Source organism: Gnatocerus cornutus, chromosome 6 (assembly GCF_029298725.1).
Source record: "Gnatocerus cornutus isolate USDA-ARS CGAHR chromosome 6, icGnaCorn1.1, whole genome shotgun sequence".
NCBI classification, from domain to species: domain Eukaryota; kingdom Metazoa; phylum Arthropoda; class Insecta; order Coleoptera; family Tenebrionidae; genus Gnatocerus; species Gnatocerus cornutus.
Genome location: NC_142238.1, coordinates 16,536,468 through 16,555,688, shown reverse-complemented (window position 1 = coordinate 16,555,688; position 19,221 = coordinate 16,536,468). Strand labels below are relative to the sequence as shown.

The following is a 19,221-nucleotide window of genomic DNA, read 5'->3' as shown; positions in this document are numbered from 1 at the left end:
TCAGAGCCGTTACCATCGATTTGATTACTCACTACATTTATTGTACATGAATAATTTACTCTCATTGGTCATTTTATATTAAGGTATTATTTAGCAATTACAACCATAGGCCAACATATCTCGTTAAAACAAACTTTGGAGAGAACACAACACAAAATTGGACGGATTTCATTAAACTTCCAACTAACGAAGGTAGTTAAATATGCAATATAATCCATTAGATCGATGCACGAGTGTCTTAGTTCCGCGTTAGACGACGAGGTGGCGCCGTCACCTACACGCCACCACCGCGCTACTTCCATAAACGTATAAATAACGCGAGTCAAACCGGCGCGCGAGTTCAAGGTCTCTTTTCATAAATCACTTTTTCATTGCGACTGTCGAAAGACAAAACCGCAACCCAAAATTGATCGCCGCTCAGTAGATATCATAATTGATGATGCCATTAATTCATACACTTTACCGTTACTGCACTACCACTTTCCTTGCCTCGTAAAATTACCTCCAATATTGCAGATTTTCACATTTCATCGTTAAGAAATTATTTATGAGTGGCGCAGCCCCCGGAATGTGACGTCACGGCAAACTTATCTTCGTAGTTGTTAAGATAACAGAAAAGATTATTTATGGCGTTCTTCGGGGTTCGCCCTGATTTAATTGTAAAATTATCGGAGTTGTATTGTTTGTCAGTCCGAAATTTTACGGTGCTAAATCTCAAATTGATTAACATTGATCGAAATCTGTTTTCAACGGGTCTTTTTGGAATGATTTTCTATAATTTTTTTCGAGACAAAAACGAGGCTCAGTATCTTTGCGTTCTACATCAATCAAAAGAGCAACTCGAAATCCATCAACTGGCCAAATCTCAAAACGGTAGGTCGAATAGTTGAAGAATGGCGACCAAAAAACAAGAAATTTAAAATTTTTCGATTTTTTATCGATATAATTTAATCAAAATTTTCGATTAAATTCTGTAAATTTGACAGTTTTAACGCTAGAGAAGTGAAATTTCGTGGACTTATTACTTAAAAGAGCATTTATTGAGTATACCCAATGACGGAATATTAAAACAAAAAGCAAAAATTCTAGAGTTTTTTATTTCAAGAACGAACCCAAAATCCAAAGTTTTTGGAAAATTTTCTAAATTTGATAATTTTACTGTTAAAGTAGTGAAGTATGGTGGACTTTTTACTCCAAATGTGTTTATTGACTGTACTAAATCACAAATTTTTAGAACCAAAATTAAATCTTTAAAATTTTTATTTGTAGGATGGACTCAAAATATTACATTTGGTAAATTAGGCAATTTTAATGCTAGAGCAGTGAAATTTCGTGGACTTATTACTTAAACGGCATTCATTAAGTGTACTAAATCACAGAATTTTAACAAAAAGCACAAATTCTATAATTTTTTTATGTCAAGGACGAACCCGAAATCCTAATTTTTGAAAAATTCTCTAAATTTGACAATTTTACTGCGAAAGTAGTGAAATTTAATGGACTTTTTACTTCTAGGGTGTTTATTGACTATACTAAATCACAAAATTTTAGAAATTTTTATTTGTAGGATGGACTCAAAATTCAAAATTTTTGATTAAATTCTGTTAATTGAGAGTTTTAACGCTAGAGCAGTGAAATTTCGTGGACTTATTACTTAAATACCATTTATTAAGTATTTAAAAACACGGAATTTTAGAACAAAAAGCAAAAATTTTTGAATTTTTTATGTGTAGCTTGGACGCAAAATTTACAATTTTCGATTAAATTCTGTAAATTTAACAGTTTTATCGGTAGAACTGTGAACTTTGGTGGACTTTTTACTTAAGGGCATTTATTAAGTATGCAAAATCATGAAATTTTAGAACAAAAACAAAAAATTCAAGAATTTTTTATTTCAAGGACCAACGCAGAATCCATTTTTTTGTAAAATTTTCTAAATTTGACAATTTTACAGTTAAAGTAGTGAAGTTTGGTGGACTTGTTACTTCTAAGAGGTTTATTGACTGTACTAAATTACAAATTTTTAGAACAAAAATCACAAATTTTAGAATTTTTTATTTCTAGATACACTCAAAATCCAAAACTTCTGATTAAAATGTGTAAATTACACAGTTTTAACGCTAGAGCAGTGAAATTTCGTGGACTTATTACTTAAAGAGAATTTATTAAGTATTCCAACTCACATAATTTTAGAACAAAAAGCAAAAATTCTATAATTTTTTATTTCAAAGACGAACCCAAAATCCATTTTTTTCTAAATTTAACAATTTTACTGCGAAAGTGGTAAAGTTTAGTAGACTTGTTACTTCAGTGTTCATTGACTGTGGTAAATCACAAAATTTTAGAACAAACATCAAAAATTTTTGAAATTTTTATTAGTAGGATTGACTCAAAATTCAAAATTTTTGACTGAATTTTCTAAATTCGACAGTTTTAACACTAGAGCTGTGAAAATTCGTGGATTTGTTACTTTACAGGCAATTATTAAGTACACCAAATTACGAAATTTTAGAACAAAAAGCAAAAATTCTACATTTTTTTATTTGATGGACGAACCTAAAATCCATTTTTTTTGTAAAATTCTCTAAATTGGACAATTTTACTGCTGAAGTGGTGAAATTTGGTGGACTTGTTTTTTCTAAGATGTTAATTTATTGTACTAAATTACGAAATTTTAAGTTTTTATTTGTAGGATGGGCTCAAAATTTTAAATTTTCGATTAAATTCTGTAAATTTGACAGTTTTAACGCTAGAGCAGTGAAAATTACGTGAACTTATTTCTTAAAGGGCATTCATTAAGTATACCAAATCACATAATTTTAGAACAAAAAACAAAAATTCTACAATTTTTTATTTCAGGGACGAATCCAAAATCCAAATTTTTTTTAATTTTGTAAATTTAACAATTTTACTGCGAAAGTAGTGAAGTTTGGTAAACTTACTACTTTACAGGTGTTGATTGACTGTACTAAATCACAATTTTGTAGAACAAAAATGAAAATTTTTAGGATTTTCCATAGGTAGGATAGACAAAAATTCACAATCGACAAAATCGACCATCGAATTTTGAGTATTTGAATGGTATTAATTTTCAGTCCAAAGTTTTACGGTGCTAAATCTTAAGATTAGAAGTTTCTAGTTTTGGGTTGGTAGCATCACTCAGATGCGATTGTCTAGTTATGAGTTTTGTAAGTTTGTAACTATAATATGCCCCACTTATAAAGGACAAGTCCCGGAAACACGTCGAGCTCAAATTAAACAATCAGAGTCGTAAAGCTTTTATTTACAACCGGAGTTTTAGAATCCGGAAGATAATGTAGGTAATTAAATCGAACTATTCCAGCCTGTTTTTATCGTGGATATTTTACAGCAGACGAAACCAATTAAACGATATTTAAAATGGTGTTTTCTAGGCGATGGTGCAAAATCGGAGCTTCCCACACGTGATATATAAAGCCCCATTTTATTGTGTCCAGGTTAATTAAGTTCCACTTTAAATCCTCGACAATAAAGTTTGCGAGCAATTACTGGTTTTCTAAATTTAATTAAAGGGCGAATAAAAATCGACCTCTGAGAAGGCGGTCGGCAGAGCTCCAATTTCACTTTTGCAACAATAATTGGCGCTTCTCTGTGATGAATTTCCAGCGGATTTTTTTAATTAACGCCTGTGAAACAACACGTAAACACGATTGATAAGTGAGTTTCGCAATGAAATTGAATTAAGTGAGTTTAGGTACCGCTGTGTACTTCCACTCCCTTGATAATTTCGCAAATTGATTTCTTCTTCGAGTGGGAAGTGCACCGAAAGCATGACGAATTTTTAATGCCACAACCGAGCGAAAATAATTATTCTTAAAAGCCAAATCAAAGTCAGCCCTAATTGACAATTTTTAAGCTTTTACTTATCCGAATATAACTTTCGTAATTGCGCCGTTTTATCATGCGCTAATTAACCGGAGGGTTGACCCATTAACCGGAAAAATTCCGCGGGTTTGTCACCCCGACACACCGACAGGAATGTTGCGAACCTGACGAGCATAAATCAGGCTAAAAGGGAATCAGATCTGGTTCTCTTAATCAAACGCAAAGCATCTCTTAACCCCTAATTAAATCGCGAGGGTTGCGGCAATTCTGCAATATTCATGCCGAAGTTGGTTGTGGATGGCAGAAGAAAAACTTGCAGGAATAGTTCCATCATAAGTATTCTTTGAGACAAGGCGAATTTCCTCGGAGCGTGACTATCGCGGGATCCAACACGAATCGAGCTTAAAGAAGTAGAAGAAAACAGGTCTCTAAAGCTGGCCGCTCTTTGAATTACCAAGGGGTCATGAAAGGGTTAGCAGCAATAACAATAAATTCCCAGGCATCGCGAGCAACTAGGGCACTACACCAAGGAATTTACATGGGACAAGGGTGTAACAAAAATTACTACTTTACTCGAAAAGGCTGCGATTACGGAAGAGCCCCTTTAATAACATTGTCTGGAACGATAACTGGAGCCGAATTTATAATATTAACTCGGAATGAGTGAGGAGAGAAAATTACCCACTTTTGCAGGCCTACGACCAAACTCCTAGAAAATCACCATAGATTTGTTAGTGGTCATCTTCCAATTAGCCCCGGATCGATTCATCTCAACTTCTAATTGAGTTGCCCTCCCATGACGCAAAATTTAAATTTTCTAGTAAACAAACTGGGGCTGATAGACGGCGCTCAATTTCGAAAAGTGTTAGTCATGTTGAAGTCATCTACTTTTCCCCGTGGTAATTACAAATCAGTAAACATAACCTACTAACGAAACTCACTTAAACCGCTTTATTTCCTTCCTAATTAATAATAATGGCTATTAAGCAAACATTCCGCCCGACCTTGGGGTACTTAGCATTTCAACTGCCATTAATTTTCATGAGGACCTTTTTGAATTTACCACGAGGCTTCACCAGCTGTCACTTTTCTGAGCGGACACAATGATGAAGCACACAAGAAGTGGAGGGATACAAATTTAAGCGAGTCATTCACTAAAACTTCGAAACTCATCTTTAAACTACAATTTTAATATAATAATAATTAAAATAAATAATTATTATTTATAAAAATTATTTTACAATCACCACCAAAACTCCATTAGATGTCGACGTACGTTAAAAATTCGCCTGGTTTTGGATTCTGCGTGAAGTTTTGCGTAAAACAAGCCTAAATAACTTGAGTTTGCTTAAAACATAAACAAAAAATTCACCAAAAACTGTCATCAAAAGGTGTTTTACAGGTGATCAAAATTTTTTTCGGGGCGAAACCGGCGTTTAATACCTCTGAAATTATACATCAATTGAAATAGCACCTCGAAATTTATCAACTGGCCAAATCTCCGATCGGTAAGTCAAGTAGTTTACGAGTGGTGGCTAAAAAACAAAAATTTTCTTACTTTTTTCGCAAAAAATGGACTTAAAATTCAAAATTTTCGATTAAATTCAGTAATATCCTTGGTAATATTGACAGTTTTAACGCTAGAGTAGTGAAATTTGGTGGATTTGTTAAGTCAAAGGTGTTCGTTGACTGTACTAAATTACAAAATTTTTAAACAACATTAAAAAAAATAATCTTTTATTTCTAGGATGCACTCAAAATTTTCGATTAAATTCAGCTTTAACGCTAGAGCAGTGACATTTCGTGGACTCATTACTTAAAGGGCATTTATTGAGTATACAAAACCACAGAATTTTTAAACGAAAAGCGAAAATTCTAGAATTTTTTATTTCAAGAACGAGCCCAAAATCCAAATATTTTTGTACAATTCTCTAAATTAGACAGTTTTACTGCGAAAATAGTGAAAGTTGGTAAACTTGTTACTTCAAAAGTGTTTACTGGCTGTACTAAATTAAAAAATTTTAGAACAAAAATTAAAAATTTTAATTTTTAAAAGTTTTCATTTGTGGCAACTCAAAATTCAACCTTTTCGAAAACATTTTGTAAATTTGACAGTTTTATCGCTAGAGCAGTGAAATTTTATGGACTCATTATCTAAAAGGCATTATCTAAAAGGCAATTCATTAACTACAACCAATCATGGAATTTTAGAAAACGCAACAATTTTAAAATTTTGCATTTGTAGGATAGACTCAAAATTCAAAATTTTTTATTAAATTCTGTAAATTTGACAGATGTAACGCTAGAGCAGGAAATTTCATAGACTTCTTATCTAAAGGACATTTATTGTGTATACAAAATCACGGAATTTTATAATGAAAAGCAAAAATTCTAGAATTTTTTATTTCAAAAACGAACCCAAAATCCAAATTTTTTTGTAAAATTTTGTAAATTTGACAATTTTAATGTGAAACTAATAATTTGGTAAACTTCTTACTTCAAAGGTGTACTGATTGTACTAAATCACAAAATTTTAGAACAAATTTTTGGAATTTTTCATTTGTAGGACTCAAAAATCAAAATAGAAAAAATCTTTCATCGAATTTTAGATATCTGAAAGTGAATTCTAAAAAGGAAAAGCGCAAGAAAAGCAAGAAAAGCGCAACCGTTTCTTTTTACCTGTTGTAGACTCAAAGATATCGACTACCCAAATAACGTATATATAGTTTTTTCAATAAATTCAAAATTTCTAAAATCACTGTCTTGGAATATCTAAAAAATTCAAAATTTCAACCCAATTTTCGCGATACAAAAAGAGGCAAAAAAGTGCACGAAACAATCGAAGGATTACTGTAACTCCAAGGCTACGTTGCCGGATATTAAAAGTCTTCCTTGGCCTTTTTCCAAATCCGAACCTCATCGAGGCAGTGTAGACAAGGTACTTAATGGAGTGCACCAGAGTGCAACGAACACCACCATAATCACTACTAATTCCAATGTTGCTCATGTCACCAGAGCCTAAACACATCCCAAATGTAATCTAGTCGTGTAATGTGGGTGTAATAGTTGTAATCACAGACTGTGGTCCATACAGGTTACGCAACCGCTCGTAAAATAGCCAATCGACGCATGCGCCCCCCTTCGTAACAACTTGTAATTAGCAGTGCTACCACTTGAATTCTTCCAGAGTCAGCATCCAATATTTGGACTGTTTATGAAGACCGAGGTTGTGACAATAACCCTGCAGTTTATAATCCCTTTCGCCCTAATATTCGCACTTACCGCAGCAGAGTTGATCGCAACCCTGCCCAAAGTACACAACGCTTCCACCACTTTCAACCCTTGTGTACTTTCCAAAACGAAAAAGGGGACACTTGCTACCGTCAGCTGACTTTTAGATGTCGCCGTGATCATTAAATTACGGAAAACTAATTAAAAAAATTGATGCTTTGGTTACCTTTAGCTTACTGCGGTGCGTCAAGGCTACCATATCGTCGGTGGAGGTCAACTTCAGCTGCTGTCTGGAAAAGACGAAATTTAATTAAAATGTGTGGCCGATAAAAGGTCAATAAATACGCCGTGTTTTGTTAATTTTTTGAATTTTTTACCACAAATCAAACAGAAATTAATTGAAAATTCGGTAGAAAATGAGTTCACAAAATTCAATAAATGCCCTTTAGGTAATAAGTCCACGAAATTTCACTGCTCGAGCGTTAAAACCGTCAAATTTACAGAATTTGAAATTACATCCTATAAATAAAAAAAAAATTTTTATTCTAAAATTTTGTAATTTCGTATAGTTAATAAACGCCTTTGAAGTAACAAGTCGACCATACTTCACTATTTTAGCAGTAAAATTGTCAAATTTTGAAAATTTAACAAAAAAAATTGGATTTTGGATTCGCCCTTGAAATAAAAAATTCTATTTTGCTTTTTGATCTAAAATTTTGTGATTTGGTATATTGAATAAAGTAATAAATCTACAAAATTTCACTGCTCTATCGTTAAAACTGTCAAATTTACCGAATTGAATCGAAAATTTTGAGCCCATCCTACAAAAAAAAATTCTAAAAATTTCAATTTTTGTTGTAAAATTTTGTGATTTAGTACAGTCAATAAACACCTTTAAATTAACAAATCCACCAAACTTCACTGATTTAACAGTAAAATTGGCAAATTTAAAGTATTTTACAAAAAAATGGATTTTAGGTTCGCCCTTCAAATAAAAAATTCTAGAATTTTTGCTTTTTGTTGTAAAATTTCGTAATTTGGTGTACTTAATAATTGCCTGTAAAGTAACAAATCCACGAATTTTTACAGCTCTAGTGTTAAAACTGTCAAATTTAGAAAATTTAGTCAAAAATTTTGAATTTTGAGTCAATCCTACTAATAAAAATTTCAAAAATTTTTGATGTTTGTTCTAAAATTTTGTGATTTACCACAGTCAATGAACACTGAAGTAACAAGTCTACTAAACTTTACCACTTTCGCAGTAAAATTGTTAAATTTAGAAAAAAATGGATTTTGGGTTCGTCTGAAATAAAAAATTATAGAATTTTTGCTTTTTGTTCTAAAATTATGTGAGTTGGTATACTTAATAAATTCTCTTTAAGTAATTAGTCCACGAAATTTCACTGCTCTAGCGTTAAAACTGTGTAATTTACACATTTTAATCAGAAGTTTTGGATTTCAAGTGCATCTAGAAATAAAAAATTCTAAAATATGTGATTTTTGTTTTAAAAATTTGTAATTTAGTACAGTCAATAAACCTCTTAGAAGTAACCAAACTTCACTACTTTAACTGTAAAATTGTCAAATTTAGAAAATTTTACAAAAAAATGGATTCTGCGTTGGTCCTTGAAATAAAAAAATCTTGAATTTTTTTGTAAAATTTGAGTTTTGTAAAATTCCGTGATTTTGTATACTGAATAAATCCCCTTTAAATAATAAGTCCAAGAAATTTTACTGCTCTAGCGGTAAAAAACAAATTTGCAGCTTCAAAAACCGTTTGTTTATAAAGAAAATCGCCATTCGCCTAAAATTTAGTTAATTTTTCCACGAATTTTGCGGATTTAATGCACATTTTAGCCAATTTCAGCTTCAAAAGCTGCAGTTGGATTGTTAGTTTTCCAGACAAATAAGCTTTTCTAGCTTTGACTCTCGTAGGAAAATGATTGCGTTCTGCACGACCTGGTGCTTTGAATTTTTCCTGACTTTCCCAATTTGCGTGAACTGCTACCTGTAACCTAATTATAACTTTTTCACGCGGTGCATGGGTGTGCTTTACAAATCCGAAAACAATACAGACAAGGTAAAAGCACCTTAAAAGAATCCCGAAAACAAAGGAACTTGTTAAAAGCTATTGTGTGTCAAAAGCAAAAGAACGCTTTCTTTCGTGAGCTTTGTTTCCCCGTTATGTGATTATGTGATGTCACATCATCCAGTTCATAAACTATTATTTTTGGGAATAATGAAACTGACACAAACTTGTCCGCTGTTACGTAATGCGGTTAATTTCACACTTTTCGGCTAATAAATTATTTAAATGAATTTAGCGTTATTTTGTTTTTCCGGCGTGTTTGCGGCTTTGAAGCTAAAATACATTATTGATCCGACTTCTCACACGCTCGCTGAACTTCAACGATAATTGAAGCAGGCATGTTACTAATGAAGTGGAATTTTATCAGTTAAAGCCGTGTTGGTTGTAGGAGGAAAGTCACCAACGATATTCGTTTGAAGTGATGGCTGTAATTATTGTTCTTAAGATAGCGAGCTGGAAAACAAGCACAAATTGGAAAAATATTAGACACGATTTATGTGCTAGTAGACATGGCTAATTAATAGCTGCAGGCTGCTCTATGTCGAGTTAATCCAGTTAATTTCATCATTGAAACAAGAACTTTTGTTCTAAAATTTCAATCAATAAACACCTTTAAAGTGACAATCTTCAATACTTCAGCAGTAAAATAGTCAAATTTAGAGAACAAAAAATGGATTTTGGATTCGCCCTTGAAATACAAAATTCTAAAATTGTATTCGGCGCGAAATTCTGTGTTAAATGAGCACAACACTTTAATATTGCTCTATAAATAAGCGAGATGTCGACCATGTCTAAATTAGAGACCGAAAAGCAACCACCTAGCAGTAAAATTGTCAAATTTAAAGAATTTAAAAAAAATGGATTTTGGGTTCGCCATTGAAATAAAAAATTCTGGAATTTTTGCTTTTTGTTCAAAAATTTCGTGATTTGGACACACCAACGATATTTGTTTGAGGGCTGTAATTATTGTCCTTAAGCTAGCTGGAAAACCAGCACAAATTGTAAAAATATTAGCCACGATTTATATGCTAGTTGACATGGCTAATTAATATCTGCAGACTGGTCTTTGTCCAGTTAATCCAGTTAATCTCATCATAGAAAGATGAAGTTTCGCGAACTTTTTTGGCACAAGTGTAAACTAATTCTATTCAAACAATCTAAACAACACGTCGGATTAAGCTGATTGTACGCGATGCTCATATACATGCAAATTATAACTTTCAGCACATCAAAAGTTTCATAAACATTTTAACAAACAATATTTCTGCGAAATGTTTTGCATAGATTATAATTGGTAATTAGTAATTACTACTGTTTGCTCCAACTCAAGCAAATTGCACAAAATTATGATATAGACAATCTTATATTTATGCTCATGGAGGCGAATTAACGAGTTAGAAACTCATTTACGTACTTTTACCAGGAAATGCGCTCCGAATGTAAATATGGATGTGGGAGTTGCATATTGGATTTGGTTTTATAATGCACGAATTTAAAATTGTTGTACATTTGCAGAAAGTAACACATAAATGCTTGCGGTAAAATGTTCAAATTGTAATTTGCTAAAAGTTCAACACGGTGTCATTCTTTATAAAATTCGCAAGATTTTTAACCACGGCGCAACACGATATTTCAACGAAAAAACTTTTAATTACATCTCGGGTTCATTACCTAATTATTTTCTGAAAAAAACTAGGAAAAGAATAACAAAATTTGCACAGCGCAGTAAAATGTAACGAGAAATTCTAATCCTTACTCTCCTAATTAGAGACATAAATATTAGCATACTCCCGGATTTTTGTGTCTCAACTGTTCTATTTGTGTTTATGTTTGTTATCATCTTGTTAGGTATTTTCGTTGCGACTTTAGCACAGCAGCAAAGATAAAATTCCGTTGCTTCCTCGATTATTGCCGCCACCAACACGTGTCCTCAAGCACCAGTATTTGTTTATTCCTGTCTGTTTCCCGTTCCACTATTTTGTCTAGGACCAACCCTGTTTATTAGGGGTGTGAAATACTTGTTTGTTCATTCTCGATTATTACAAACATCATTCCCCAATTAGGAACAGGCAGGATTAGCTGCAGCGGGTATTATGAATTTTTTTCAATCTGCTGCACTAGCCAAATTAGCAAATATTTGCGATATTGATTATTATAATGTGATCCAGGTCGGATGGTGCTGTTATTTCCCCAAATTCTATTACTATTACTATTACGTCCCTCAAATTACAAATTTTTTGGACAAAAAAAAACTCATTTTGGAACTTTTTATTTCTAGAACGAACCGAAAATTTTTAATATTTTCAAACAAACTCCTTAACTTCGTTAGTTTCGACGTTAAATGAATAAAAATTGAAGACAAACTAGCCTGCAAAGTGTCTATTAAGTGTCCCAAATTACAATTTTTTTGAACAAAAAAAAAGCCATTAAAAAAAAGTATTTTTAGAACAAACGGAAAATTTTTAATATTTCCGAACAAACTCCTTAATTTGGTTAGTTTTGACACTAAATGAATAAAATTTGGAGACAACGCAGCCTGCAAAGTGTTTATTAAATTTTCCAAATTACGAATTTTTTGAATAAGAAACACTCATTTTAGAACTTTTTATTTTTAGAACAAACCAAAAATTTTCAATATTTTCGTTTCGACGTTAAATGAATAAAAATTCAAGACAACCTAGCCTGCAAAGTGTCTATTAAGTGTCCCAAATTACAATTTTTTTGAACAAAAAAAAAGCCATTTAAAAAAAAGTATTTTTAGAACAAACGGAAAATTTTTAATATTTTCGAACAAACTCCTTAATTTGGTTAGTTTTGACACTAAATGAATAAAATTTGGAGACAACGCAGCCTGCGAAGTGTTTATTAAATTTTCCAAATTACGAATTTTTTGAATAAGAAACACTCATTTTAGAACTTTTTATTTTTAGAACAAACCAAAAATTTTCAATATTTTCGTTTCGACGTTAAATGAATAAAAATTCAAGACAACCTAGCCTGCAAAGTGTCTATTAAGTGTCCCAAATTACAATTTTTTTGAACAAAAAAAAAGCCATTAAAAAAAAGTATTTTTAGAACAAACGGAAAATTTTTAATATTTCTCCTTAATTTGGTTAGTTTTGACACTAAATGAATAAAATTTGGAGACAACGCAGCCTGCAAAGTGTTTATTAAATTTTCCAAATTACGAATTTTTTGGATAAGAAACACTCATTTTAGAACTTTTTATTTTTAGAACAAACCAAAAATTTTCAATATTTTCGAATAAACACATTAATTAATTAAACTAAAAAAAAAACAAATTTTAGATTTTTTTTTTTTATTTTCAAAGTGTATAAAATACGCTTCCACTTGAAACTCGGCAAAAATCTCAAAAATTATTCCCTATTATGCCTCCATCCATAATTCTTCCAATTAGAAGCTCGTTTTTGCAGCGCCGCGAATTAATTTTTTCGACCTGGTGCACTATCCAAATTACCGAATGTTTGCTCTATTGATTAATATATCCGGTTCGGCTGGTGGTGTTATTTTCAGTAGAGAATTGTTCTCAAAATAACACTTCCGAAAACAGACGCAGAATGTTTCCGGTGTCGAACATAATAATTAATTACTTACGCTGTTAACTCCCGCATGTTCAACTAGACGAGTGGAATACACTAATAGATCTGTATTTAGATGTTCCTGGGGCGCAACCGACAGGGAATATGAAAGAGTTTTGAATATTCCAGAGGAATTTACATGCGTCGGCCAAATCAGTACTTTCACGATCGGGTGAAGAACTGTTAAATTCTGGTCGTGGAAGCTGTAAAAACTTGCGAAATGATCCATTTGTATGCGAACGAAATGCTCAACCCACACTCTAATTTAATTATGCTTTGATGTGTACAGTTTGCAAAGACTTTTACTTGGGCATGAAAAATCCGATTATGAGGACACAAACATGGTTTTCCGGGGCACGTTTAATTGTCAACTAGAAGGGCAATCGAGTGATTTCCAAACAGAAAAAAAGTTATGGAATTCGATGAATCCGAGCACATTGAATTGGTAATTTTTAGCGCACAGGAAATCACGTTCAAATAAGCACTTTGTATCCCGAACTTCTCCATAGTTTCTCTCTCCAAAGATTTTGCTCCTGGAAGCTGCACGACGACTGTTCCAAGATTAGTTTGGGAAAAGGGACTCGAACTACAAAGATGTAGGTTTATGATTAAAGTTCCCATCGTTTGTAGTAGAAAGGGACGTATTCAACAAAAAATCGGCCCGGTTTCCTCGACGCTAATCCTCCTAGAAAGCCGCTGAAATTTACAACACAACCTGCCTTGATTTAACTGTAATAGCCGCAATAAACTCGTGTAATCAGGTGGTGTAACAGCAGGACCTCTTGGTAAAAAGTTGCGAGTCCCGCTGGTTAAGAACAAAGTTCATTTAACTGTAGATTTCATTGTTCGCAATTTGCTTCATTATCGTTATCTTAATGTTTAATAAAATCGAGTATTGGTGATAGTTGTGTCAACGACATGGTCTTGTCAAGGCTGCACTCGATTCGCTTCTTCAATGGTCTTGTGGTGGCGTTTAAGAATTGTTTAAGGCCGCAGCTTTCGTCTGCGAGTCCGCCCACGTTTTAACGGAAATCTCAACAATTTCCAGCCCACCAGCATGTGTTCAGCTGTACGTCTAACGTTACAAGAAACATTAAGATTTCTAACAGATTACTAGGAGAAAACACCGTTTTTTACTGGTTTTTATTTCAAGGGCGGTCCCAAAATACGATTTTTTTGCAAAAGTTGTTAAATTCGGTGGACGAATTTTTAGAACAAAAATTAATTATTTTAGAATTTTTTATTTCTAAAATGAACTCCAAATTCTAAAATTTCAATTAAATTCTGTAAATTTGACAGTTTTAACGCTAGAACAGTTAAATTTCGAGGACCCATTACTGAAAGAGCATTTCGCGACCTGAGAACTATAAGGTTCTAACTAACATTTGCATTAGATTGATCAGTGTTCACGTTATCAGTGATATCTCTTCAAATTATTAAGCATTTATTTAAAAAAAATAGTAAGATCTATTAAAATCATTTTGGCTTGTTAAAATATTAATTCACTTCTTTTTTATACATGATAGAAAATATTTAAAAAAATGCAAAACAGACAATTTAAATTTTCACAAAAAATCACTTAGTAGAACCTTATAATTCTCACGTCGCGATTTATTGAGTATTCCAAATCACGGAATTTTAGAACAAAAAGCAAAAATCTAGAATTTTTTTTGTTTGAAGGGTGAACCCAAAATCCAAAGTTTTATAGAAAATTTTCTAAATTCGACAATTTTACTGTTAAAGTAGTGAAGTTTGGTGGATTTGTAACTTCAAATGTGTTTATTGTCTGTACCAAATTTTTGGAACCAAAATTAAAACTTTCCGAGTTTTTTATTTGTAGAATGGACTCAAAATTCCAAATTTTCGAGTAAATTTGACAGTTTTAACGCTAGAGCAGTGAAATAATTTTGTGTACTTATTACCTAAAGGGCATTTATTGAGTACACCAAGTCGCGAAATTTGAGTACAAAAAGCAAAAATTCTAGATTTTTTATTTCATTGACGAACCCAAATTCTAAATTTTTTGCAAAATTCTTTAAATTTGACAATTTTACTGCTACTGTAGTGGAGTTTGTTGGACTTGTAATTTCAAAGGTGTTTAGTGACTGTACTAAATTACAACGTTTTACAACAAAAATTGAAAATGTTTGAACTTTTTATTTGTAGAATAGACTGAAAATTCAAAATTTTCGATTAGATTTTGTAAATTTGACAGTTTTAATGCTAGAGCAGTGAAATTTCGTGGACTTATGAATTCCTTAAAGGGCATTTATTAAGTACACCCAAATGACGGAAATTTAAAACAAAAAGCAAAATTTCTAGAATTTTTTATTTGTAGAATGGACTCAAAATTCCAGATTTTCGATTAAATTTTGTAAATTTGACAGTTTTAACGCTAGAGCAGTGAAATAATTTTGTGTACTTATTACCTAAAGGGCATTTATTGAGTACACCAAGTCGCGAAATTTGAGTACAAAAAGCAAAAATTCTAGATTTTTTATTTCAATGACGAACCCAAATTCTAAATTTTTTGTAAAATTCTTTAAATTTGACAGTTTTAATGCTAGAACAGTAAAATTTCGTAGACTTATTAATTTCTTAAAGGGCATTTATTAAGTGCACCAATGACGGAAATTTAAAACAAAAAGCAAAATTTCTAGAATTTTTTATTTGTAGAATGGACTCAAAATTCCAAATTTTCGATTAAATTTTGTAAATTTGACAGTTTTAACGCTAGAGCAGTGAAATAATTTTGTGTGCTTATTACCTAAAGGGCATTTATTGAGTACACCAAGTCGCGGAATTTTAGTACAAAAAGCCAAAATTCTAGACTTTTTATTTCATTGACGAACCCAAATTCTAATTTTTTGTAAAATTCTTTAAATTTGACAGTTTTAATGCTAGAACAGTGAAATTTCGTGGACTTATTAATTCCTTAAAGGGCATTTATTAAGTACACCAAATGACGGAAATTTACAACAAAAAGCAAAATTTCTAGAATTTTTTTATTTCAAAGACGAAGCCAAAATCCAAATTTTACTGCTAAAGTAATCGAGTTTAGTGAACTTGTTAATTCAAACTTGTTTATTGACCGACTAAATCGCAAAATTTTAGAACAAAAATTAAAAATTTTAGAATTTTTTATTTGTAGAATGGACTCAAAAATCAAAATTTTCGATGAAATTCTGTAAATTTGACAGTTTTAACACTGAGCAGTGGAATTTCGTCGACTGACTACCTAAAAGGCATTGAGTATAGAAAATCACGAAATTTTAGAACAAATGGCAAAAATTCTCGAATTTTTTAGTTCAAAGGCGGTCCAAAATCCAATTATTTTGTAAATTTTTTTCATTGAAACTTAATTTCGACCAGGTCTTTATTAATTTTCTGTTTGATTTGGAGTCGTTTTTGGCCGCCCCATAGACCCGTTGCAAGTAATTAACAATACCACCCCAACTAGCGGAGGGACAAAAAGTGGAAGGCTATAAATACCCCGTAATTTGTGGGATAAAACGTAATCGCTCCGGTAACAACCACCACCCGGTGTAACATCATCTTTAATTACAAGAACCCCTTCTATTAAGTGAAGCTTTAATTGGAACTCGCGCTGAAAAAGTCGCCCGTAAATCTCAGATGGAAAAAATAAACATTTCATGGCTCATGTTTCACTATCCACCTCGACGACAAGCAAAGATCTGCGTAACAACCCTCGAAGACCTCTTTGCAATAAATTTGCATCTCCTCTCGTAAAACACGTGGAATCCAAAAACCTCCATCGATAACTCCCGGATCACCGGAAAAAGGAATCGAAAAGGTGTTTTTTCCAAATGAAAAGTGAAGATTCGTGATGATAACTGCCTTTAGTTTTTAGTAAGTTATTGCACGTTGGAAAGCTGCACGCAATAAATGCGGAGGTGTATTTATGAGGTCTAAACAGCAGGTGCGATGTAATTTCCTCTAAAGAAGACTGTTATCGAAATGAAAATTAGTTCTAATTCGGAGCAGTCGCGTTATGGGTATTAAAGGGAAATGTTACACCCAGAAGAAAATTTCTCCCATTTATCCCCCTAAAAGCCCGCAGGATTTATTATCAAGCGTGGTCACAAACCGTTGAGTTTTACGCATAAGACTGCGGAAAAACTCGAAACAGCGGAAATTAACGATTTAAGGAAATGAAACCTAGTTCTCTGAGAAAAGAACTAATTTAGTTACTTGTGGTGTAATATTTGCCGGCTGGTGGGAGATTTTCATTACATCGCTAAATGTTAATAAATTCATGGGTGTATCTACCACACATGCAGCATACAGATCTACAACTTTGGAATGAGAACACCGCCGTCAAAGTGCAATAAATTCCGGCTTTATTAACTAACAAGAGGATTAAGAAGAGAAGTTTTCTAGCGCGCGCTAACACAGCCGGTTGAATTATCTGGCAGGACTAAACCTTCAGAGTTGAAGGGTCCAGAACGCTCCACCCTTCTGTTTTAATTAAAGGTGAATCAAACATAAAAATAACGACTTTTTCTGTTGTAATGTACCTGAGCGGCAACATCCTCATTATCCGCGACTTAACCCTGAAATATTTATACAAAGAGCGAAATTTTCAATGTGGCGGACCTCCATGCCGAGCAATTTATGTTCGCTGAAAGAGGAATTGGGGTAAAATTGAATACCAGTAATTTGGCGATGAACAAATTCAATTCCACATGTTCTTCCGTACGGACTTATTTTTCGTTTCGCTTTTCCGAGCCTGATATTTTTATTTATTATCCAGCGCGGAAAAAATCGTTCCATTCATGTTGGTATCACTGTGAACGAACATTTATTTTTACGTTTTGCAATTCAACAGTTTATCTAGTGTCATTCCCTCGGAAGTTAATTTTGTAAATGGCATCTCTGTTCGTGTTACGGTGAAATCCAGTTGTTCTACATGGTTTATTATTGCACGTTGAATTATCGCGAAGAAAGGGGTTTTTGCGAGAACGCCATGTTGGATAACATGTCATTTATCTCCGGAAAATGGGAAAATAAAATCATACCCTAATAATAGAATGTTTATTTTTATGTAGGATCATCTTTCTCACGCTCCCAACATGTCATGTTGCATTGTTGCGATTTTTGCAATGGGAAAACGTCAATGTTATTTATTTAGAAGACTAGTTCTTTTGGTGGCTTGACATCGGACGTCCGACTTTTAAACAATTCAACATTTTCCAATATTGAAACAGTGAAGTGGCAGAATTCTTAGATTCAGGTTGATAAATAAATGAGTAATAATTTGAAAGATATGAAAATGAACGACGGCGGATAAAAATGGTTGTTAATTTCCCACAGAGTGATGAAAAGAAGGAATTTTCCTTGTTTCACATTGAGCGTCGCGACGTAAAAACTACGTGAACTAATTAAGGGCACCAATTTCAAAAATAGATGTACTATTTGTCAAATCACCGAATTGGGGGAGTCTAAGCAAGCAGAATAGCAAATATTTTATGATTTATTTTCGACAACAGTTTCCTCCTTTGTAAACTCTCTGAAGGATAAATTAAGTTTAGAATCTCAGAAAAAATACTTTAAGACCAATTTTGATTTAATTTGAGTTTTTATACTGTCAACAAATTCTGGGAAAACATTGTAATGGAAAAGTGGAAAGTCATTTCTAAAATAGAATGATCTCCAGATTCCAAATTTCAAGTAAAAATTCGCCCAATTTTGAATACTGCGTGAAATTCTGCGTTAAATGAGCACAAATAGTTAAAGTTTCCTTCACAAATAAACGAAATATAGACCAAAACCTGTTCCCAAGAGGTCATTTCGGATAATTTTCAATAATTTTTTCACAGGCGAAAACGACGTTTAATACCTTTGAGCTACACATCAATCAATTTTTTGTGATTTTTTTAGTTAATTCGTTTTTCGATTTTTCGGAAGTTGAAAATTCTCCGCCCATTAGCTCATTTCTTTTGCTGCGGACTGTAAATAAAGAGGAAATTAATTTTAACACTCACTAAGAAAATGACGTGTATTTGACAGTAGCAGTAAAACGTGTAACCTCACTTTTTGACGTTTTAATGACGTTGAAGTTGACTTTTTTTTTATTAAAGTGAGTATAGGAACAGATGCGGATTAAGGTTGATTGAGACCCGCGCAAATTGGGCTTAAAAATCATACAAAATTGTTCGATTTTTCATTTTTATTGATTGAATTTTCGGTATTTAATTTTTTTTATTATGTAGTTGCGTCAGAGAATAAATTGGGCCGTTCATTGCAATTTGAAAATTAAGGCCTTGGTGCTACTTTGATCTAAGATAAAAATATTTTAAGAACAATTTTCATTTAATTTCAGTTTTTATACTGTCAACAAATTTTGGGAAAACACTGTAATGGAAAAGTGAGAAGTCATTTCTAAAATGAAATGATCTCCTGATTCCGAATCTCAAG

General features: G+C 32.5%; 1 protein-coding gene across 7 annotated transcripts in view; it reads right to left on the bottom strand.

Moving 5' to 3' along the window:
- Positions 1–19,221, bottom strand: part of kug (FAT atypical cadherin kugelei) — a 273,159-nt gene that overhangs the window by 231,226 nt on the left and 22,712 nt on the right. For all 7 annotated transcript variants that reach the window (XM_088039913.1, XM_088039914.1, XM_088039917.1 and 4 more), the window contains exon 2: positions 7,322–7,385. The gene's annotated coding sequence lies outside the window, so the exon portion shown is untranslated. The remainder of the gene's footprint in view (positions 1–7,321; positions 7,386–19,221) is intronic.